General features: G+C 37.7%; 1 protein-coding gene and 1 pseudogene across 2 annotated transcripts in view; one reads left to right on the top strand and one right to left on the bottom strand.

Moving 5' to 3' along the window:
* The window catches only part of LOC309657690 (uncharacterized protein), a 145,103-nt gene that overhangs the window by 99,734 nt on the left and 19,246 nt on the right, over window positions 1–26,123 (bottom strand). The gene's annotated exons all lie outside the window — the stretch shown is intronic.
* Window positions 1,793–4,467, top strand: LOC309657688 (mortality factor 4-like protein 2 pseudogene; annotated as a pseudogene). The gene is made up of 2 exons: window positions 1,793–1,826; window positions 2,036–4,467. The product of its transcript is annotated as a mortality factor 4-like protein 2 pseudogene (transcript).

Raw genomic sequence — 26,123 nt, 5'->3', positions numbered from 1 at the left:
TTACCAGTTGCCAGACTCCTAGGCACTTCTTTCCTGGGACGTGAGGCATTTAACACTCAAAATAGGCTCTGAGGTTAAAACTGCTAAGGTCAGGCCCAGCCAAGTCCTCTGTGACTCATCCAGCAACAAGCTTGGCTTTGGGGTTTCAATCTCCCTGCTCCCAGTTCCTGAATCACATTCCTCATGCGGAAGACCCCAGCCTGAGGCCCCACCTCTGTAACTGGCCCAGCATCCAGACCCTCTGGCTCTTTACACTTCCAGGTTGCGCTCCTTGCTTCTCTCCTCCTCTCTGCTTTACCTCTCCTAGAAATGAAGCCCAGTGGCAGACACCCCAAAATAGTGGCAGACTTCTGCTGTGGTACTCACTTCCCTGGTCCCCCTGTCTCTAATATTTAGACTGCCTGTCTGGGCTCCAGTTATTTCCTGTTTATCTCTGAGGCCCACAGATTGCCTGAACTACCATCTGCTTGCTGCCACACCCTTTAGATATGAACATGTCCTCCCTGTCAGACTGAAATTATTTGTGATACAATGGTTAAGATGGTGATCATTTTGCAAAACCGCATATACAAATATCAAATCATTATGTTGTACATATGAAGCTAATATAATATTATATGCCCATTATATCTCAGTTTTTAAGAAAATACAGATAAATGAAAAAAAAAAAAACCTAAGTAAACAAAAAAAAAAGGTGCAGGGCATTGGAGATAGAGAACTTTGGAGTCAAATCTAGATTTGCTACTTCTGAGTAACCTTGAGTTAGTGATTTAACCTCCGAGTTTCAGTTCTTGTGTTTCAAAATGGGGGCAACAGCAGTTCCTTACAGACTGGTATAAACCAATGTACATACAGTACATAATATTGTGCCTGGCACATAATTAGCATGAATGAATGAATGAATGAATGAATGAATAAATAAATAAATAAATAAATAAATGATTTAAAAAATAATAACAGAAACATGTGGTTGTCCTAAATTTGTCCCCTAAGCACAATGGGTGGTTCTATTTCAGGTTCTGGCCCCTCACTGTCTTCTCCCCAGCCCCACCGTTATCACCCCTGCCTGACCACATCCTAAGAGTCAGTATTACGAACCTCCTGTTAGAGCAGAGCGTCACTGTTACAGCCACGGAAGTCAGCGAAGTAGTTCTGACTGCAGTGAAATAAACACACGCAGTCTTCCATCAGGAACTTTAAAAAGGTCTTTTTAAAACTGGTCCTCATATGTGGTTAAAAAAAAAAAAGAAAAAAAAAGAAAAACATGTCTTTTGGTTTTGAGCCCCAAGAGCAGGGGCTTGGGTCCTGTTCATCTTTGTGTCTAAAATGGATATTTGTCTATTTGTTTCTCCACTACCTGAAAAATAGTACGCAGTGCCTGACAAACATCACATGTGTAATTTTTAACCTGTCATGAAAGAAAATGTTAGAACAAACTTCGGGTGAATATAATCAAGGCCACATACTCAACATCCTAATGGCATTAGGGGTCCCACACTAAATTCTGCTGGAAAAATAACAAAAGAAACCAATATTAGCAAAGGGCAGAGAACAGGAGAACTAAATTCCTCCACAGATAGAGAAACGTTTCTAGAGTCTGTGGCTGCATAACTGTCTTTGCTGGAGGAGAGGAAGACTGGTTGAATTAGGTGGGAGCTGGCAGCAGGAGTAGCAGTAAAGAATGGGAATTAGGGGCATCTAGTGGCAAACTCCAAAGGTATAATCCTCACCCAGAGAACTTTCTGGAAAATTAACTGAGTGTGTACTTGCCTGAAGAGCACTCTGCTTGGAGATGAGGACAAAATGGCTACCATCAGAAAAGCTAAGTAAGCTGTATAGTGAGGACCAGAAGATCTGATCCTGATTGCAGCACATCCCTGATTACAGAGTCTTGGGCTGTGTTTCTCACCTCATCTCTCCAGACCGTCCCAGAAGATCTGTAAGTTTCCATCTGGGAAAACATTAGGAGTTCTTGGAAGGGAAAGAAGGAAGAGGATTACTGGTTGGAATAAAAACAGTGCTGAGTGAGTTCCAGAAAAGCAGGGTTCTCAAACTCGTGGACAACAAACTGCAGAAGAAGACAACTTCAGAAAACCAACTAGAAGCAACATGCAGAGAAGTAAGATGAAGGGGGCCTCCTCAGGAAAAAGGACAGCGGGTCCCCAGCAGAAATCTGGAATCAGCACTCGCAGGCAGATGGCGGGGATCGCTCTGCAGAGAACCCCCTTCAGCGTCCGTGAGGAAGACAAGGAAGGACAGACAGAGGAGCCCTGGGAACAGAGGTGGTGGCAGCACCAGTGAAGCACCTCAGCCACCTCAGAAGAAAATGGCCCGGGCAGACCCCGCTGTTGAAAAGTGAGGAGCCATTTAAGAATAGAATGGAAGTTAAAGCGAGGATTCCAGAAGAATTAAAACCATGGCTTGTTGAGGACTGGGACTTAGTTACCAGGCAGAAGCAGCTGTTTCAACTCCCTGCTGAGAAAAATGTAGATGCCATTCTGGAAGAGTATGCAAATTGTAAGAAATCACAGGGAAATGTTGATAATAAGGAGTACGCAGTTAATGAAGTTGTGGCAGGAACAAAAGAGTATTTCAATGTGATGCTGGGCACTCAGCTACTCCACAAATTTGAGAGGCCCCAGTATGCTGGAATCCTCCTGGCTCACCCTGATGCGCCGATGTCCCAGGTTTATGGGGCACCACACCTACTGAGATTATTTGTAAGAACTGGAGCAGTGGTGGCATACCCACCCCTTGATGAGAAGAGCCTTGCATTATTGTTGGGCTATCTGCATGATTTCCTAAAATATCTGGCAAAGAATGCTGCGTCTCTGTTTACTGCCAGTGATTATAAAGTGGCTTCTGCTGAGTACCACCACAAAGCCCTGCGAGGGTCTACTGTCCACTCACTGTTAAGTCTGGTATCTGTAAACACTCTTTTTGTTCTTAGTCTTTTTCTTATGTAATTGATGCCCTTTAAAACTGTTAATGTATAACAGGGTTTATGTTTCAGTTTGTTTTCTGTTTTGTTCTAAACAGAAAATAAAAGGAGTGAAAGCTCCTGTTCTCATTTCAAAGTTGCTACTAGTGTATGCAGTAATTAAGACAAAGAAGAAACATTCACTAGAACATTTTATTGCCTAGTTGACAACATTGCTTGAATGCTGGTGGTTCTATCCCTTTGACACTACACAATTTTCTAATATGTGTTAATGCTACATGAAAAAATGCCCTGATTCCTAGTGCCAAAGGTTCAACTTAATGTATATACCTGAAAACCCATGCATCTGTGCTCTTTTTTCATGGTGCTTGAAGTAAAACAGCGCATCCTCTGTAAGTCTGTGTTGTTTCTTAGGCATTCTATCTCTGCTCAAATTGGTGAAGGATGGTGGGTTTTTTTCATGGCTTTTGTATTTGAGTCTAATGCACATGATAGAGGCAATGCATTATTGTACAGCCACGGTTTTCCGGAGAAGTTGATATTTTAGGAATTGTATTTCAGATCTTAAATAAACTTTGTTTCTAAATTTCAAAGCAAGTAAAAAAACAAGAATGGAAATTAGGAAAGAGGCATATAAAAGACTTATTTTATAGGATTTCATATAAGATATAAAAGATTTCAAAGATACAGCTTGTGCTATTTCTTATACTGTGTGATAGATATATAAGCATTTGTGTTGTGGTTGTTAATATTATTATTATTCTTTAAACTGTATCTGTGTATTACATACACTTGCATGTATGATATATGACAAAAGAGAGGAAAGACAAGGAGGAAAAAGAGAAAAAAAAGTAGATGCTCTCAGGTATAAACTGGCTCTGAATTTGAGATTTGCTAAGTGAAAAGGATCAACATGTTCACCTTTAAGGCATTCTTTCTTCTCCAATATCTACATGCCTCTCTGACACTTTCTTTTCTCAAGGACAGAGACTGACTCCTCTCCAAAAACAGTCCTAAATAGACTAGGAAACTAACCCAAGACAGAGGCCCACTTTATAGAGACAGTGATGCAGGCTGGAGTAGTGCATTATGTTACTCAATGGCCTGAATATTTCTGCTTTCTCTGTGAAAATTCCCACAAGAAGCAAAGCAAAGACTCAAAGTCATCTTGTGACAGAAACTGTTGGTCAAAAAAAGGACCTCAAATATTGATCCAGTGATTCAGAGACTTCTGGGTATCACAGACCAGTTAAATTTCTTGTTTCATAATTATCTATTGCAAATTAAAGTAAAAAGTACAATATAAATCCAAGACAAAAAAAATCACCCACTATCTTTAGGAAGCTTATCATTTTATCACTTATCTGTATATAGATAGAGTTTCCTATATTGGCAGTAATATCATAAATACAATTTTGTGTTCCATTTGTTTAATGTTATACTGTAAGAATATTTTTGATTTTTCTTGTTTCTTTTTTTTCCCATCTTCCTAAAATGACCAGTATAAACAGTAACCTTAAAATATTTAACCTTAAAATATTAAATATTAAATATTTAAATTAATATTTAAAATATTTAATATATTTATATTTATTAAATATTTAATATTTGAAAAAATAGGAAAACTAATGCAGGGTTGCCAATTTTGTCCTATAAAGACATTGGTAAAAATTATAATCCACTTTCATAATTGTTTCATAATATGAAATATAATAACAGTTGTAATTTTGCACTATTTTTATTACTAAATGGTCCTTATTTTTTCTCATTTTGCCTTAGAATGGCCAAAAGTCTCATCTGAACCAGGTACTAGCATTTAAGAACCACTCATGAAGACAAGTGGTCCTCAAACAGCATTCTTTTTTTTTTTTTCATACCACTTTTAATTTTACTATTTTTTTCTTTTAGTTAAAATTTACATAAATTGAAATCACAAATCTTAGCTGCACTATTTTGACAACTGGACATGCCTTGGTAAAACACACCCCTTTCATGGTACGGAATATTTCCACCTCCCCAGAAAATTACCCCCAGACTCTCCTCCTCTTCCAAGAGACAACCACAGTTCTGCGTTTTATTTAACCTTAGCTCAAACAGCATTCTAAGGAACTGTTGGAAGCCTCTGGGGTTGCCCGAACAGCACAATAAGGAAAAAGCAGGCCCAGCAAGTCAGAATCCTCTATTCCCTCTTCAATTCAGATACATTTCTCTTTCATGTATTTACTTATTTATTTAAAATGAAGTATAGCTGATTTACAGTGCTGTGTTAGTTTCGGGTATACAGCACAGTGATTCAGATATATATGTATATATGTTCTTTTTCAGATTCTTTTCCCTTATAGGTTATTACAAAATATTGAGTAGAGTTCCCTGTGCTATATAGTAGGTCCTTGTTGGTTATCTATTTTATATATAGTAGTGTGTATTTTAATCCCAACCTCCTAATTTGTCCCTCCCACTGCCCTCCCCAGTGCTCTTTCATTTCTTTTTACATTGGGTTACAGACATTTTTTTTTTTCTTTTTCTAAGAATATAGGTAGTAAGGAAAAGGCAGGAGTCAAGAATTCTGATCAAGGACTCAGCAGAAGACTATGTGTGGCTTCATTTTCTTCATAGGTATACTAGGTGCACATGTGCAGGAGAGTAGGTGAAGTTGTGGTCAGCAAGTGGGTAGCAGAAGTTAAGAGGCCAAGAAATGTCTCAGTTAAAAGTCTAAAACACTGTACTAGTGCCTAGTTTGGGGGGAACAATGAAATAATAATAGATACTTAATCAGAATGCATATTCCTCTTGGAAAGAAATCTCATCTCCATGGAGCAGGGGCATACATTTCCCAATCTCTTCTTCGTGATGATCTCTAGCTAGAGCAGACTTGAAGCCATACAACACTGGAGGCCAGAGATGGAGTTATTCCATGATGCATATGACAATGTATATCTTGAAGTCTAAGATGCCAATTGTAAAACATACCTCTGTATGTTTGGCAACAAGTTTATATATGTCCTTTTTCTTAGGGAAAAAGTCTCTTTAGGAAATACAGGCTCCAGAACATAGTCTTTAAGCTAGCTGCTTATTGCTTCTCCCAAAGAGAAGGGGCTACAGATGAATGGGTTGATGACAAATTAATGGGAATATACCAGTGTTAATGAATCACTGGGATAGTGGGGAAGCTTCCCACTGAGAACACCAGTTCCTAAAGAGTTTTCCTAAACTTTATGCCATACTACTGAAATATACAAGTTAGGACTGAGTATCTTGCAGCTTATGAAAAGTGCACTTGGATTACTTCAATGGAGAAGGCAATTCTGTACTTCGATAAAAGTACAGATGCATGTGGGAAAGAGTAAGTCATTTCCTTGCCACAAAAAGGACTTCAGTTATAGCCTGAAATATCCTTCACTAGTGCCATTTCAGGAGGCAAGAACCATCTTTCATACTTCTAGTATCCATAAGCAATGTTTTTTTTTCACTTAGACTCAGAAACAAGGTATGAGATGAAAAATCCCCCAGGAGATTAACATAAGTGCTCAACCTGAGGGTTCGGTATTTTCCCACTAGCCCATGAAGCAGAGGCTTACTTCCCATTAAAAAACCTGATCAAACAGGCTTAGGGTACCTGGCTAATAGGAAATCACTGGTAGGCACACATCAGCTTGCTGAATCTTCAGGTAAGCTAAATACCAATGGAATGATATTGAAGCAAATCCTTAAGGAATGCTAGTGGAATGCCTGAGGAGACTAAGGGATGGGGACTGAATTTCTCCTTCAGAAGTATCATGTATTGTTACTGTTACCAACTGGATACAAAATAAGCCCTTATGTCAGAGATTGACCAAAAGGAGCACTGGGAGAAAGTTACAGAAAGATTCCCCAGCTCCATCACTGGATAGTTATTTGAACTTGGGCAAGTTTTTAGTTTCTCTGGCTCAACTTCCTTCCTCATTAGTTATGTTGGCATTCTGTTTGTACCCATTTCATACAATTTTTGTAGGGATTAAATGAATTCATGAATGATAAGTGCTGAGAATATTCATGGTATGGTACAGAATAAGCACTCAGTAAGTACTAATGTTACTGTTAAAAATATATATAAAATATAAAAATATAATACAATCCCCATACTCAATGCAGGAATTGCCATTACAGGATTCCTAACAGATATTCATGCAGTTTCTTCCGGGTCCCCCTGAGTGGAAGGAGCTCACTCCTTCCTGAGACAATGGGCAACTCTTAGTATCAAAACTTCTTATTTTTATCAAGCTTAGATTTATCCCATATTATTTACCCTCTCACTTGTCCTAAATACAGCCCTTGGAGCCACAAATAAAAAGTCTAATTGGGAAACGTTTCAGTATTTTTAAAGACAGTTCTTTTGTACCTCCTGGGTTTACTAATATTACTTGAAGAAAACTTTGAAATAGGTTCTATGCTAAGTGCTTTAAATAGTGACCTCATTTAATTTGCAAAACCCTAATAATAAATTTATATAAATATAAATGAAAGTGTTTATAATATTTACCACGCTAAGTCTAGCACCTAATTTAGTTCTGAAGCATGACAGGAGCTCAAAAAAAAAAAAGAACAATAAGTTAATGAATGAATATGGTTTTTTTTCACTTAAGAAAAATAAGGTTTACTGATGACAGGTACGCTGTCCAACCTGAGTAGGAAATGGTAGGGTTATGATCAATAAGAGCTCTGTTTGACCCTACAGCTCAAGCTCTCAAACACTGCTGCACTATGTTCTGTAGACAACATCATAATCCTTATCCCCTTAGCAGCTCATCCGAACAGATTCTGGCTGTCTTTATTCATTTCCGGGGACATAAACTTGAGATCTCTGTTGCACAGCCTTTCCAGGCCAAAGGCACTATGTCCATTAGTGTTATAGAGAATGTCTTCTAGCCCCTGAACTCAAAAGGCAAGAGTAGCTGCCAGTGGTCTTGTCATAGAGCCATGGAATGGCTCTTTGAAACTGTCATTTTCCATTGTCAAGAATTTCCTTGTCGCATTTAGCAAATGTCATAAATGAAGAATGTTTTGTTGAAATATTGATTCAAGATAAGTAAGTTACTTCCTAATGTTTGGCATAGTGAGAAGTGCAAATGCTGCCCTTCCTTTGGACAATGTCAGTGCAGCTGACGATATCACTAGCTAAGTATACCCCTTGACACTGAGCGTGACTAGCTCTTGATACATCAAACTGTACTTGACTTCTTAGGGTTGGCCCTGTTTGGAGACAAAGCAATCATGGTCAAAACATGAGGGACAGCCCAGCTTCTGTACCATGGGATTCTTAAGATATCCACAAGGACCCTTATATTGGTGCTTGAGGATGCCAGTGATCTTCTCCTTTGGAAACCTGAATAAACAGCTTCCAAAAAAGAATAAGTATATTCACAATAGACATTCGGCTAGTTCACTCGCTAGCTCCATTTGCACCACAAAATGTGGGGCTCTCAAGAAAGCCATTTTCTACTGCAGAGCACGCATCACTGCTTAAGCCTTGTCAACAAAGATCAATGAATGGATCCCTCTGCTTTGTGTCTAGTCTGGAACAGATCTGCAGGCTTCCAGTTGATGAGGACTTTGAGTAAAGGGCCGAGACAGCTGGGGCTGATAGCCATACTGATCACTTTATCAATGAACGGAAATGGCACTCTTGCAGAAAATGAGTACTGAACCCAGGAACCTGTCTCTAAGACTTATTTCAGACATTTACTAGTTCTAATATTTTAGGCAAGTTATTAACTTAAGACCCAGTTTCCTCCTCTATAAACTGGAGATGATAGTAATACCCAACTCAGTCTTACACGTGAATCCAATAACATAATATATGTGAAAGCACTAGGAATTGTTCATGCACCATCCAAATGTAAAGTAGAATTAACTTGGGTCATATTATATAATCATCATTTACAAGGAACTCTTTCCCATGATTCATTAAGTCTTTTAAACCTGTTCTAGGGTCTTGTTCTGGGAAGTAGCTATTTCTTAATAGAGATGACACATCTGGCCAGGATATAATGCAAACGTCAAATGGGCTAGGCTGATGATAGCAGATCACCTCTGTTGATTCCACCTTACTGCCCTTGGTCACTTTCAGCATCATGGGAGCAACAGCCCCACTTGGTACTAGAACATTCATTTATCTTTAGAATCTCAACTAAGACCCTCTGACCAGGAAATTCTGAGATTCTTCCATCTCAAAAATGAGCAAATCTGTTTTGTTTTTGTTCTAAAGCATTTCTCTTTCTCCATCATGAAATCACTGAAGCATATAATCTCAGTTTTGGAGTGGACCACAAAATTCATCTAAACCAACTTCCTAACTATGTAAGAAAGCTTCCTGGGAGATCTCTGAGAAGTGAAAATCATCTGGCTTCTGATTTGATGCAAAAAAATCTCTTTTCAAAAGAAAAGAAAGAAAAGAAAAACAGCACAAACCAGCTGACTCATGATCTGAGTCAATAGTAGTCAATAGTCTTACTTTATTTAGTAGAAATCAACATTGACTCAATTGTCATCTATGACTGATAAAAGATTTTAAGAATTTAAAAATATATCACTTATTTGTCCATCCCATATTTATTGAATACTGAATATGGCCTGGCATCACTTACTAGACTAACCACTCACAATGATGATCACCTTCCCAGTTCAGGGTCCTTTTACCTGTACTCCATTCTCAATCCAAAAGAGTATTCCCACCTTTGCTGAGTGAGTAGAACCTGAGTATTATTCTGATCCAAAGCCTTGAAGAGAACCCCATGTCAGCTGGCAGAGACTAAGAACTGAAGTAAAACTCAGATTTTTCCAAAAACAATTGATTTTCATTATAGAAAGTGGTCACTTCACAACATGTGGTATAGAATTACTACTTTTATATAATCTCAGAGTTGGTATGAATTTTTCTATTTCAAAATCAAAAGGTCTTCCATACATCTTTTACTATGTAAATGATGTAATTTAGGACAATTTATCTAGAATCAGAGATAAATCTGATATGCTACATAACTTTGTTATGAAGCTGAGTATTTACCCATTTAAGTGTCAAGGCTGCTTCTATTAAAAGAATTTCAGATTCAAACCATTATTAAAGGGAGTCAATATAGCATACAGTCAAGCGTACTGGCTTTAGAGTCAGAATTCTGTTGGTTCCCAGCTTTGTCACTATGTGACTAGAACAAATCACTTTAATTTTCTGGACCTCAGTCTCCTCATTTATACTGTAAGGATTGTTATAATACCTACCTGTTTGAATTGCTGTGTGCTTAAATACTATAACTTTTGCAAAGGGCTAAACATAGCCCTTCGTACACAGTAAGAATTCTAGGATGTTTAGCTAGTATTATTAAAAAATGTCATGTTTCCTTACTCATCAGGGGACGAAGAACATGATTTAAACTTTTCATTCAGAGTGAAAATTATTAATATAATTTAGAGAATTCCTATATGTGGTAATAAAAACTTTCAACTAAGTGACACCCTTAATTTATTCTCTTTGAGGTTAAGCCTTATAAGTAAAAGGGAATAATACATTAGCATAGAAGTTAACAATACGTACTTTGAAGTCACAGACTTTGGTTCAAGTAATAGGTTCATCAATTACTAGCTGTATGGTCTTAGAAATTTTACTTAACTTTCTGTTTGGGTCTCCCTTTCTGAGGAAAATATTGATAGTATCTACCTCAGAGAATTGCAACAGTTAAAAAGTAAATCACCTTCAGGGTTCTCAAAGGGTTGCTGGCAATTAACCAGGAGTTTCATAAATGTCAGCTATTACCATTTTGCTTTCCTAAGGAGCATGGAGGCTGTAAAAAGGGTGACTGAAGAGTGTTTGTGGGATAAATGGGGGAGCTGGTCTTGAGAAATAAATAGGACTTTTTTTCTAAGCAAGCAGTGAGAGGCAGTGAGGTATATGACATAGGCATAAAAGTACATGACCCAGATTTGGATGCAGTGAGAATTTCACTGGACCTAAAGCAAACAGTATTTAGTGGAGGGCAGAGGCTGGAGGTTGGGTCGTGGGACTGAAGAATTCTCCTAGAGCTGTGAAGGTACCTGGGGTAGTGAATACCAATGTGTGTGATGTTAAGCCATTCAGCCTCCATCTTGCAGGCACTAGTACAGCACCATAAGCAGGCAGTTTCTAATCAGACCTGTGCTTCAGAAAATCACTCTCCAGGCAAGAATACCAGAAGTAGTAAGAATAAATAGCAAATACATATAGCCCTTTCCTCATGCCTCGTGCCACCTATTAGTCTAAGTTAAGCATTTTGTGTATAAACTCATTTAATATCATAAAACTATATGAAGTAGGTACTTCTACCACACTTTGAAGATGGAAAAAGTCAGTCAAAGAAGGGTGAAATAACTTGCCCAAGGCTACAAAGGTAAGATTTGAACTCAGAAATTCTAGCAGCAGAGTCCCTACTTTTAACCACTGCACCACACAGCCTCTGCTTAGCTATGAGGTGAACAGATACTAAGAAATAAAAGGAGTAGAGGAGGGGGCAGCTCTCTGATGAACTATGAAGGATGGAGGATGGGTGGAGACAGGGGAGAGAGGAAAGGAGAAAAGTTAGGAGACATGTGGAAATTATAATATGCATCTGCACAAGATTAGTGATCAGGAAGAGAAAGTGGGGCATAGGCGACTGCAGACAAATTTTAGTAACAGAACTGAAAAAGAGTTGGCAAACCCTCTGATAAGGATGATGAGAAATACTTAGGATGTTGATGATGTTTATGGTTTGGAAAATTGGTTACATGGTAATGTTATTACTTCTCAGTCACAGTCTTCTATAAAACCGGGTGCAGAATTTGTTGTTCTCAATGTACCTCAACCCTTTGGAGTCAATGTTATATTATATTTTTCAAGAAATTCTGTAATTCTTGTCTCTGCTAGAGTCTGTGGCTCTCCTTGGCCAGCATCATGTCTTACATAACTCCAGTATCCATCCTAATACCTAAAAAACTGTAGAGACACAACATGTGGAAGCAGAATAAATAAATGCTAGAAGCAGGTCAAGAGGAAGAAGATGAGTTTAATTCTGGATATCCGATGGGTTGAAGGTACTGCAGAATATTCAGGTAGAGGTGTTCAACAATCAAGTAGAAATTCAGAATGGAAACCCTAGGGTAGTAAGAGATACTGATGAAGATTTCATGTCATCTGGATGTATAATTTAAGTGACAACTAAACATAATCCCTAACGTTTATCCCAAACTATTTGCAATACACTATACTAAGCACCAAACATGTATGATTGCTTTCATTATTCCTCACTACAAACGCACAAAGTTCATGCGATTATCCCATTTACAGACAAAGAATGGGGCTTTGAGCAGTTGTGTAATTCAGAGGTTCATTTCCTTCATATATTTCATAGGAGATAGACAGAGACCAGGTTTTTGTATTTAGAGTCTACCAGACTTAACTGAAAAAGCCAAATGTGCATAATCAAGAATAGCTCACAACAGTTAATATGTATTATTAAAAATATAAAAAGAGGGCTTCCCTGGTGGTGCAGTGGTTGAGAATCCGCCTGCCAATGCAGGGGACACGGGTTTGAGCCCTGGTCTGGGAAGAGCCCACGTGATGCGGAGCAACTAGGCCCGTGAGCCACAATTGCTGGGCCTGCGCGTCTGGAGCCTGTGCTCCGCAACAAGAGAGGCCGCGATAGTGAGAGGCCTGCGCACCGCGATGAAGAGTGGCCCCCGCTTGCCACAACTAGAGAAAGCCCTCGCACAGAAACGAAGACCCAACACAGCCAAAAATAAATAAATAATTAATTTAAAAAAATTAAAAAAAAAAAGATTATAAAAAAAATATAAAAAGATTTTTCTTATAAGAAACAGCCACCAGGAGGAGTAATTTTACATCAAAAGTTATGAACCTGTAGGCAAAACCTATTCCAAAAATTAACATTTCTGCTCCAAATTTAAAGATATAAATGGCTTTTTTCCCCCCTATATTTAAGTTTTATAAACTTCATTTGAAAGGTGTTTCAGGGGATTTAATGTGTCATACATTTGCTCTAAAGAATAGTATTCTGTTGATGTATAGAATTTTCAGATCTATTATGTTCTTTTTTACACAGCATAAGCTGTGCCAGAGAATCATAAAATATCCCATCCACACATCCATTGCTTAAATTCTCTCACCAGGAAGCCCCCCAGGTGGCCTACCTAGCCACACTGAGTACTTCTACTGGCTAGAAACTCACTCCCTATTAGTTTGCACAACACATTCCTGGACAATGCTGACAGAACAATGCCTTTTGTTCTATATATTTAAAACTGGCAAATGGTTTACATGTTTTGCTAAACCTAAAACAATTCTGTTGTTCTAGAAACCCCAAAGAAGGATTTGAAGAATAAATTATATAGACTAAAACAGTCTAATAATTTCAAAGTGATCATCTTAAAGAACCCATTAGTACTATCGAAAGAAACAGAACAAAATTACAATTGAGCTTAAGACACACATACCCTTCATTTGAATTATTTCCAAAATGTATTATTTATGAAGGAAAACAAGCATAAAATATTTCTGGATGTTTATTTAGATTTCCTCATTCACTATCAAACACTTAAAAAAAAAATAATCCAGAATAAAAGAAAGTTTACAAATTATTTTGACTCTTTTGAAAACAAAAATTAATAAAATAATGACAAAGGATATTGAGTGTGGTGAACTCTGAAAGGTATTTTTCTTTACTGCATTACATCATTCACTAAGATATTCTTGGACAGCAGGCTTTCCCTTTAAAATTGTTGACAAGTAGGAATAAGTTTCTTAAATCATAATGGTGAAGTCTGATGCTAAGAAAACACTTACACGCTTAATATCTGTCTTTGTTACCTCTCCATGAAGCAAGTAATAATAATTCTGAATTTTTACAGCTGGGAAAGTAAAGTGGCTCTGAAATCATTTATAGTGCATTCTACTCACAAGAGGCCATTATTTCCCAGGAAAAGGATGCCTTGTCTTAGGCACCACTATAAATTTAATTGCTTTGAAGTAAAATAGACCTAAAGTAAATTCTTTCTGAAACTTTTGGTATGGAATTTAACTCTTCAGCATTTACTTTAGTCATAATTTATGGCTAATGGACCATTATTGAGCCTTTTCTACTAGAATTCTTTTTGCTTGCCAACAATGGGAATTAATAGCTCAAAGGGACTAAGACACATGCTTTTCTCTAACCAAGGCCAAGAAAGTAAACCCTATGTTTTGCTTGGTTCATGTGGATTCTTCACTAAAACCTGAAAAAATGAAGGAATACATAAGAAGACTGCAGCCTTGACTTCTGATAACTAGACAGTGTACTTTTACCAGGAGCTGTGGATATCCCCTCAAGTATAACATCGAGAACTGCCCCGGATTAGGATTCTCTCTGACTGTTCCCTTCATTCCAAGTAGACTGGGCTGAAGCATCTAGGAAATGAATCCATATAAAGTTATGCATATTCTAATGGGTCAGTTTCTGTCCTTCCGTTACTGTATTTGATCCCTAAGACCAGATCTGAAATATCTTACACCCCTATTTGATCACATGATCTTTTGAAATCAAGGAAGATGCCTTGATCACCTTTGAAACCCCTTCACATATCATTAATCAATCAAACAATCATTGAATTCCTAAATGCACAGTATTGTGTTAGACTCTGGGGAAATAACGGTAAATGGAATAGACTTTGTCCCTGCTCTAAGTTTTTTCTGTAATTGGGGAGACATGATGTACCCAGTGCAGTACTTTAAACATAACAGCCACTCAGTAAATACTTCTTGGATAAACAGTAACTGGGTTTAGGCAGCATTTTTACGGCGTTATTCACTACCTGAAAATCTCCAATGGATACTCTGAGGATTCAGAGAAATGAGAAATGGTTCCTGACTTCATGGAGCTTGCATTTGGGCTTGGGAGACAGGTATGTAGGGAGTATTTACAAAAACAAATAAATAATGCAAGAGTCCACAGGATAAATACAAAAGAACAGACGTTAAATACCACAGGTGATCAGAGTACGAAATAATTACTAGGCTGGAACACTGTGAGAATGCTTTTGAAGGACCTGGGCCTTACCCTGTAAATGTGACTAAAGACCTCCTAGCCAGCCTTCAGCTAGAGCCTCTTCTTTGATGGTTTCTTGGGTCACTCTCCTCTAGCAATATCTGTTGTCTCCATTTTTGATGTTACTGTTACATGTTACATATTTTTCTATGTTATTTGCCACACTGAAATGTAGTTGTCTGCTGGTAAGCAAAACTCCACCACTAGAGTATGGACCTCTTGAAGAATGAAATCGTTTCTTAATCATTTTCTTCCCCTGTGGCCGAAAAGAGTCTAAACACACTCAGAGGTCATTAATAAGCTATTTAATAAGTTTTGAACTAATGTTGAAGGTTACCCTAGAAAACTCACACTGAAGTCACCATAGCACATTACTGAACCCAGCTATGCATTCAATCTGCTGATAAAATAATTCCTCCCTCTGCCCATAATGGGTTCCTAAATGCTGGACTGGGGTAAAGGAATAAGCATTAGTTGCTAAAAGGACTGAGAGTTTGATGTTTTGATTTCCCCATAGTCAAGAAATTAATATCAGAGTCTGTGATAAGGTAAGGTCTCCAGAACTACAGTAGGACTAATAAAAAATAAGAGCTAATATTAATATTATTTCATTCTTACCATGTGTCAGGTACTATGCATACAAACACTTTTCATACATTAAATTATTTAATTTGTACAGCAATTCCAGGAGATATGCACTATTATTATCCCTATTTTTAGATGAGGAAAATGAGGCTCAGAAAAGTGATTTATCCATAGTCGTGATACCAGCAAGTGACCCATTCAGGGTTTTACTTAAGGGAGTCAGACTCCAGAACCCACACTCTTAACCAGCTAAGTCTGTGGACAAGCTTGAGACTGGGGAAAATTTACTGTAGCTGCATTTGGTGTATAACTCTACTACGAGAGTGAAACATTTCTCAAGTGTCATATATACTTACATGCAGGAACTACCAGCTTTTTGGTGGACTGTTTCCTTTCTCAGGCTTTTTCTTCCTTCTCCAATACCTCAAAGGCTTTGGGTCCTCCTTTTAGGGGGGTCCTATATTGACATACAGGTTCTGAGGTTGTTCTATATTGACAACAGCCAAGATTTCCCCTTAGGAAAAGTGTAGTCACCTCAGGCTTAATGAATCATATGGGGTCAAGCAGGAAACACCACACTCAAATTGCTTACTTTGAAAAGAGCTGAATTAGGGGTCTGTTTACTAAGCTGTGGGCACAGTGTACAGAAATCACAGGGAGTATTCCAGTAACTTAGAGTTCATGACAGCAGAAGTACACCCTTACCATCCCTAGGCCTGAAGGGGAAACAGGAGGAAACCCGGAAAGAGGAAGCCCTCTGTGGAGAACATGATCTCACAGAACCCGACACATTGAAGGAAAAGTAGTCTATGGAGACCCTATAGGGAGGGCACCTCCCTCCTCGATGAATTAACCAGGAGCTACAGGGCAAAGAGTCCTGTGAAAAAGTCCACAGCAGTTAGCGTCCCAGGGCACAGAGCAGGGTGAAGAAGGGAGAAGTGAACTGAAGATATCAGGTAGAGCCCCTGAGGCTGCTTGGATTTTTCCACTCACCCTGCAAGTGGTTTTCAACTAAAGGTCATTTGGTTATAGAATTAGAGTACTGGAATTCTGAATTTCTAGAAAGGACTTCAGAGAAAAGCCAAAGGCATCCAGATAACAAATGCAGAAACCCTCTTCACAACATCGGTGACAGCTTCTACTTGGACACCTCTAGCAATGGAGAGCTCATCAACTTGACAACTGAAAGCTTTGAATGGCTGGAAAGTTCTTCCGTATGTTGAATCTCTATTTCTCCCTTTAGTTTCTACCCATGGGTTCTAGTTCTATCTCGCAGTGCCCACATAGACCAAGTCTGTTTCTTCTTCTCAGTGACAGACTATGATAGATTTTAAATGACTTTCATGGTTCATACTCAGTCTTCTCTTTTCCAGGTTAAACATTCTTGGAAAATATTCTCATCATCTAAGCATGACATATGACAATACTTACCAATTTGAGTCAAAAGATGGGTTAAGGACTGGCTGTGCCACGGGACCTTCGACCAGTCATTTCAGGTCTGTAAGTCAGAGTCCTCGAAAAGTGGCAAAAATGGAAACAGAAGTAACCCCACTTCATAAAGTGAGGACCATGTCATAATATATGTGAGAGGAAACATGTGGTGGAAAGGGCACAGGCATGTGTCAAAGAGTGCTGGTCTCAAATCTAGTCTCACTTTATGATTATAAGACAGTCACTTGTCATCTTAGAGTTGTTAACACATTTTCAAAATGAGAGTAATATCTAGGCCCATGCATTATATTTGGGAGCTCAGGGCAAAAATCAGAATGGAAGCCCATGTACTGAAAATTTATAGCTAAGACACATTTAAATAAAATTATATCCTCCTACCTTGGCAAATAATAGGTTTATTGCAATATGATAACCCAGGTTGAAAGGTAAAATTCTCAGACTCCTTAGAATTCTTTCCTGGAATATGGTGGCATGGGAGAAATTGGCCCCGGGTCATCAGTCCCTCTCCTGGACTGCATGCAGTCTCTCTCTTCTCTCCACTCCCAATCCTGTCATGCCTCATGAAGAGCCTCATGCACATGGACCTACACACCAAAGCCTGCATGTCCAAACTTCACTCAAACCCCAGCAAATGGTCATGCCTAGGTCACATCTTGGGGTGAAGGGTGTGCATCCCAGCAACATAGGCTGCCTTGGAGAATGGAGCCGAGGAAGACATTTACATAGGCCCTGTAAGCAGGATCAAGTCTGCTTGGGATAGGAATTCAGGAGTTCAGGGTTCCAGGGCATAGTCCAGAAGGATATTACAAGTGTGTGCAGTGCATGTCTTTAACCTACAAGCTCCTAGCCCTATAGGGAGAGGCATGGCTGGAGAAACTTGGGGGTCAAGGGCAAAGAAGTCCCTTTTGCAAAGGTTTAAAGATGGTAGCAGTGATACTTAATTTTCAAAACTATTGTAAGAATTAGCATGGAAGGGAAGTACTTAGAACATATAAAAATGTTAACAATATTAAAATATATAAACGTTGTTGTTGTTATTGTTCCTGTTGTTGTTGTTATTAGAATATGCTTGGAACACCATTAGGTGCTACTGGAACACAGGTAGCATACTGGTAAAGCTGACTCCTTTGGATTCTATAAGACCTTGCCATTAATTATAATATCAAGGAGAATCTACATTTATCATGGCTGTTAGTTTGAAGAAGCTCTTCGGGTCTTAAGTATTTTAAAGTCCATACCAGCAGTATATGCGGTATCCCTGAGAAGTTTGAGTCTTGTATTCCTATTTCTACTTTCTGGCTCTAAGCTTTCTTTTCCTAAATGAAGTCTTCTCCCACCTTGGCAAAAACTTCTAGCATGCTTTTACCATCTCAAATCACTAAGAGATGATTTAATAATCAAGATGAATCACGAAAATAATGCAAGTACAGGAGGCTTGGCTGACACTGCTAGGTCACCTGTCTTGACTTTACCTCATTGCCCCCGGTCACCTCAAGCAAATGAGAAAAGCACTTGCCTCCTGTCCCTTTGCCTTTGCTTTCCATCTGTCTTCAGTGTGTATCTCCCTTTCAGCACTGCCCTAGCCATGCCCCAGACAACAGCAGCCCCACGACTATCTTCTGCCCAAAGAATTCTCAGATATTGTCACCTCACAGTTGCCTAGCAGACACTGTGAAAATGCATTTTTATGACTATCAAGAAATCACAGAATCACAGAATCTCAGTGCTTGAAAAAGACCAAAGACCTTTAATTTTTCCATTCAGAGAGGAATCTGATTCCGTATCTCTGAGAGATCGTTATTCAACTTTCAATCCTGTCTGGATAGCCCTGAAGATGGGGGAATTCAGGCCTCCCTAAGGCAGCCTGTGTCACTGTTAGGCATCTTGAAGATTCAGAAAATTGTTTGCTCACTATCTTTTAACCACTCATATGCCAGGCACTGGGCTAGGGGCCCAAGATGCAATGGTAAGATCATCCTTGTCCTCAATGAACTCTTTATGTTGAGCCGAAATGCTAAATAATAAGAGTGGTTAAGTTGATGAGCTCTGGAGTCAAATTTCCCGGTGGAACATCCTGGGGAAATGTGAGAACTGATGGTATTTTTAAAATAAGACTTTTTTCCTTAGGAGTTAGGCCTGATTTTCTCATATGTTTGTTTTGGTAACAATATGAATTAAGCCCTATTGCACTTGGTCATAACACAACCTTCAGCACAGAATTACTGCTTATTCATGGTCTCCAGGACGCTGCCTTGTTATACAAGCCACGTATGATAATAGAAATCACATATAATGGACTTGAGTCTCCATGCATGCACCCTGGTTATTTATTTAATATGTTTTATGTTAAATATGAGATAATAGATGCTATGAACAGAGAAATAGGAATGGGTATGGTAATAAAAAAGGGTAAAGAGATCACTTTAGGAAAGGATAAAGATGGCAGAGTAGGAGGACACAGACCTCACCTTCTCCCAACAAACACATCAAAAATATATCTACATGTGGAATAATTCTCACAGAAACTGGGAGGCAGAAGATCTCTTATATAACCAAAGCTGCAAGAAAGATCCCCATGTACAGAGTATAATGGCAAAAAAGGTGGGGCATTGGGATGGGACTAGTGTCCCTAGGAGGGATCTGTAAAGGATGGAAGGTCCACACAAGTGGCCCCTCACCCTGGCAGGCCCCCTTGCCTGCTGGGAGGTCCACCAAGACAGAAAGAGGGGCAGGAGGGGTCTGGACTCTGCTCATTAGGAGTGGGCATTGCTGGCTTGCTAGCAATCAGGGTGGAGAGAGAACAGCACTGACGGCTGCCTCCTTGCCACACTTCCCAGTCTAAAATGCACACTGCGCAGAGCTGCTGGTACAAACTGCACCTAGGCAGTGAATCTTGGGAAGCTGGGCCCTGGGAGAGGACTCAGTCTAGCTGCGCAAAGACTGCCAAGAGGGCCCCCAACAGGGCTGTGACAGGCACAGAGCAAAGAGGAGGCCCCACTGAACAGTGCAGGCTCTGGACACCACAACACCATCACACCCCCTATTAAGGGGATAACAGACAGCACACTCTGAGGAAAGATGTGGCTGGCATCTATACCAAAAACAGCCCTGGCGCCAAAAATATTGGACTCACACAGTCTACGCAGGGACACTCCCACATAAAAACACCCCTTCAGGGCCACAGTAGATAACTGTTTCTCATAAATTCATAGAGACAGAGAAAGCTAAGTAAAATGAAAAAGCAGAGGAACTATTCCCAATTAAAAGAACAAGAGTTATCCCCTGAAAGAACAAATAATGAAACAGACCTCACCAGTTTACTAGACATTGAGTTCAAAAAGGAGGTAATAAAAAAGCTAAAGGAATTAAGGTTATCAATAGAAATGCAGATCACTGTAACAAAGAACTAGAAACTATGAAGAGGAACCAATCAAAATTAGACAATTAAATTGCCAAGATAAAAACCAAACTAAAAACAATGAATAGCAGACTAAGTAATGCAGAAGAATGAACAAGTGATCTGGGAAAGAGAATGATGGAAATCCCCCAATCAGAACAGCAGACAAACAAATGAAAAAAAAAAAAAAGCAAAATATGAGATATATGGGGTAATACAAACCCCTATACATAATAGGGGTTCGTGAAAAAGGGAACTGAAAATATATTTGAAGAAATTATGGCTGAAAACTTCCCAAGCCTAAAAAGAAATAGATATCCATGTAAAGGAAGCACAGAGGTTCCCAAACCAGATAACCCCTAACAGACCCACACAAAGACATATAATTAAAAATGGCAAAAGTTCAAGATAAAGAGAGGATTCTAAATGCAGCAGGAGAAAAACAGAGTCAATAACAAGGGAACCCCCATAAGGCTATCAGCTTATTTCTCTACAGAAACTTTGTAGGCCAGAAGGGAGTGGCATGATATATCCAAAGTCCTGAAAGGGAAAAACCTGCAAACTAGGATACCCTACCCAGCAAGATTATCATTTACAATAGAAGGAGAGTTAACAGATTTCTCAAAGAAGCTAAAACTAAAATATTAAATACTAAACACTAATACTAAATACTATTTTAGTGATACTAAACCTAACCTAGAAGCAATAATGAAAGACCTTCTATAAATAGAAAAGAAGCAAAGTTCTACAGGAAAGGGAAAAACACAATAGGAAAGGCAAATATATAAAGGGATTGAATATCACTTAAATAAGCCATTACATAGATGAAAAAACAATCAAAAAACTTTTTTTGTAAAAGTGAAGAGCAAAAGGATAAACGTGAAGATAAAAAATAAAATAGGACATCAAAATCACGAGATGTGGGGTAGGGGAGTAAAAAAATTGTACAACTTTTAGAATGTGTTTGAACTTATATAAGTCTAAAGCAGGTAGATATAGGTATGGGTTAACATACTTGAAAACCAGAGTAACCACAAACTAAAAACACAGACTCACAAAAATCAAAAAGAAAGGAATTCAAGCATAATACAAAAGAAAACCATCGAACCACAAAAGGAAAAACAAAAGAAAAAATGAACAAATAAGAACTACAAAATCAACTGGAAAACAAGGTTTAAAATGGCAATGGGTACTTACTTATCAATAATTACTTTAAATGTCAATGGACTAAATGCTCTGATCAAAAGACAGAGTGTCAGACTGGATTAAAATAAACAAGAACCTACAATATTCTGCCTACAAGAGACTCAGGTGAAGGCAAACGACTCACACAGATTGAAAGTGAGGGGACGGAAAAAAGATATTTCATGCAAATGGTAATGACAAAAAGCGGGAGAAGCAATACTCATATCAGACAAAATAGACTTTAAGACAAAGTCCATAAAGAAAGACAAAGAAGGACATTATATAAAGGGTTCAATAAAAGAAGAGGGTATTACACTTGTTAACATATATGAACCCAACATAGGAGCACCGAAAAGGGAGAAAATGACAGGAATACAATAAAAGTAAAAGACTTTAACACCCCACTGACATCAACGGAAAGATCTTTCAGACAGAAAATTAATAAGGCAACAAATACTAAATGATACAATAGGACAGCTGGACTTAATTGATATCAACAGGACACTACATCCAAGAAAAGCAGAATACACATTCTTTTCAACGGTGCATGGAACAGTTTCTAGGACAGACCACATACTAAGACACAAAACAAGCTTCAACAAATTTAAGGGAATAGAAGTTATTTCAAGCATCTTTTCTGACCATAATGGTATGAAACTAGAAATCAACCACAGGAAGAAAAATGGGAAAAAAACAATCACATGGAGACTAAACAACATGCTACTAAAAAAACCAGTGACCGAACAATGAAATCAAAGAGGAAATCAGAAAACACCTCAAGACAAACGACAATAAAACACAACCTTACAAAATCTATGAGATGCAGCAAAAGCAGTTTTAAGAACGAAATTCATAGTGATACAGGCCTTCCTTAAGAAATAAGAAAATCTCAAATAAACAACCTAACTTACCACCTAAAAGAATTAGAAAAAGAAGAACACACAAAACTCAAAGTCAGCAGAACGAAGGAAATAATAAAGATCAGAGAGGAGATAAATACAGATTAAAAAAACAATAGAAAAGATCAGTAGAACCAAAAGCTGTTTTTTTGAAAGGACAAACAAGATAAAAAACCTCCAGCCAGCCTCACCGAGAAGAAAAGAGGGGACCCAAATAAACAAAATAAGAAATTAAAGAGGAGAAATAACAAATGATACCATAGAAAATCATAAGAGAATACTATGAACAGTTGTATTTCAACAAATTGGACAACCCAGAAGAAATGCACAAGATTCTAGAAACTTACAGCCTGCTAAAATTGAGTCAAGCATAAACAGAAAATTTGAACAGACCAATCACTAGACATGAAATAGAATCTGTAATTTAAAAAAAAATCTCCACGAACAGAAGTCCAAGACCGGATAGCTTCACTGGGGAATTCTATCAAACAAAAAGAAGAAGTTATACTGATCCTTCTCAAATTCTTACAAAAGATTAACGAGGAGGAAACACTTCCAAATTCACTCTATGAAGCCACCATTACCCTGATACCAAAACCAGACAGACACTACAAAAAAAGAAAATTATAGGCCAATATCTTCGATGAATACAGATGAAAAACTCCTCAGCAAAATATTAGCAAACCAATCCAACAATACATAAAAAGGATCATATGCTATGATAAATTTAGGTTCATTCCAGGGTCACAGGATGTTTTAACATATGCAAATCAATCAGCATGATGCACCACATTAACAAAAGAAAAGATAAAAAGCACATGATCATCTCAGCAGACGCAGAAAAAGCATTTGATAAAATTCAACATCCATTTATGCTAAAAACTCTCACCAAAGTAGGTCTAGAGGGAACATATGTCAACACAATAAAAGCCACTTATGAAAAATCCACAGCCAACATAATACTCAACAGTGAAAAGCTGAAAGCTTTCCCACTAAATTCTGGAACAAGACAAGAATGCCCACTTTCATCACTCTATTCAACATAATATTGGAAGTCCTAGCCACAACTATCAGACCAAAAAAAAAGGAAATTAGAGGTATTCAAATTGGAAAGGAAGAGGTAAAAATGACACTATTTTCAGATGACATGATACTCTATATAGAGAACCCTAAAGACTCCACACAAATACTCTTAGAACTAATAAATGCATTCAACAAGGTAGTAGGATAGAAGATTAATATAAAGAAATCTGTTGCATTTCTTTACACCAACAATGAAATATCAGAAAGTTAAAAACAAATGTCCCATTTAAAAGCATGTCAAAAAAATAAAATATCTAGGAATAAACTTAACCAAAGAGTTGAAAGACCTGTACATTGAAAACTACAACACATTGATAAAGGAAACTAAAGATGACTCAAAGAAATGGAAAGCTAACCTATGCTCTTGGATTAGAAGAATTAATATTGTTAAAATGGCCATATAACTCAAAGCAATCTACAGATTTAACGCAATCCCTACCAAAAAACCCATTACACTTTTCACAGAACTACAACAAATAATCCTAAAATTTATTTGGAACCACAAAAGACCCAGAATTGCCAAAGCAATCCTGGGGAAAAAGAACAAAGCTGGAGGCATAACCCTCCCATACTTCAGACAGTACTACAAAGCTACAGTAATCAAAGCAACATTGTATTGGCACAAAAACATATAGATCAATGGAACAGAATACAGTGCGCCCAGAAATAAACCCACATGACTACGGTTAATTAACCTACAACAAAGGAGACAAGACTATACAACGTGAAAAGACAGTCTCTTCAGCAAGTGGTGTTGGTAAAGCTGGACAGCCTCATGTAAATCAATGAAATTAGAGCACTTCCAAACCATACACAAAAAATAAACTCAATATGGTTTAAAGACCTAAATATAAGACACAACAGCATAAAACTCCTAGAAGAGACATAAGCAAAACATTCTCTGACATAAATTGTAGAAATATTTTCTTAGATTTCCCAAGACAAAAGAAATAAAAGTAAAAATAAAACAAATGGGACCTAATCAAACTTAAAAGCTTTTGCACAGCAAAGGAAACCAACAAAATGAAAAAACAACCTACAGAATGGGAGAAAACATTTGCAAACAATGCGACTAACAAGGGGTTAATGCTCCAAAATATACAAACAGCTCATACAACTCAATATCAAAAAAACAAGCAACCCAATCAAAAAAATGAGAAGACCTAAATAGACATTTCTCCAAAGAAGACATACAGATGGCTAACATAGCGCATGAAAAAATGCTCAACATTGCTAATTATTAGAGAAATGCAAATCAAAACCACAATGAGGCATCACTTCACACTGATCAGAATGGCCATCATCAAAAAGTCTACAAAAAATAAATTCTGGGAAGGGTGTGGAGAAAAGGCAACCCTCCTACACTATTGGTAAGAATGTAAAACTGGTGCAGCCACTATGTAAAACATTATGGAGGTTCCTTAAAAAACTAAAAATAGAGCAATGATATGATCCAGCAATCCCACTCTTGGGCATATACCAGAAAAGATGAAAACTCTAATTTGAAAAGATACATGTACCCCAATATTAACAGCAGCACTATTTACAACAGCCAAGACATGGAACCCAAATGCCCATCAAGAGACGATTGGTTTAAGAAGGTATATATATACAATGGAATATTCCTCAGCCAATAAAAAGAATGAAATATTGCCATTTGCAGCAATAAGGATGGACCTAGAGAATATAACACTAATTGAAGTCAGACAAAGACAAATATTATATGATATCACTTTATGTGGAACCTAAAAAATAATACAAATGAATTTATTTACAAAACAGAAACAGACTCACAGATATAGAAAACAAACTTATGGTTACCAAAGGGAAAAGTGAGGTGAAGAGGAATAAATTAGGAGTATGGGATTAACAGATACAAACTACTATACATAAAATAGATAAACAAAGAGGATTTACTGTGTAACACAGGGAACTATATCCAATATCTTGTATTAACCCATAATGGAAAATAATCTGAATATATATATATATATATATATAAATATATATATATATATATAAATAACTGAATCACTTTGCTGTATGCCTGAAAAAATACAATATTATAAATCAACAATATTTCAATTTTTAAAAAAAGGAGATTGCTCTAACAAAACAGAACAATTGCCTTTAGGAAGTAAGAGAGGAAAGGACCCCCCAAATCAACTCTTTAGTAGACAATTATAGTCTCCTAATCCTTGGTTCTCAATTAAAGAGGCGAATCAGATTCTACTATGCATTTTAAATGTGTGGGTGTGTGTGTGTGTTATATGTCTGAGTCACACTCTAGACCTACTGAATCAGAATCTTTGGGTTGAGGGGAGCAGGTGTTGAAGGCAGACGTAAATTTTTTAAATGTTTCCCAAAATTACTCATTCTAAGTTCATCTTTTTCACATTTGTTTCTTCTTGCTACTTAAAAAAAACATATATATATATATATATATACTTCTATGGAACTGAATAATAACTTAACAATCAAACAAAACAATGTTATAT

The sequence above is a fragment of the Balaenoptera physalus genome, assembly GCF_965194825.1.
Source record: "Balaenoptera physalus genome assembly, chromosome: 3".
Taxonomy (NCBI): domain Eukaryota; kingdom Metazoa; phylum Chordata; class Mammalia; order Artiodactyla; family Balaenopteridae; genus Balaenoptera; species Balaenoptera physalus.
The sequence above is the reverse complement of the archived record's forward strand: the minus strand, read 5'-3'. Positions and strand labels throughout refer to the sequence as shown.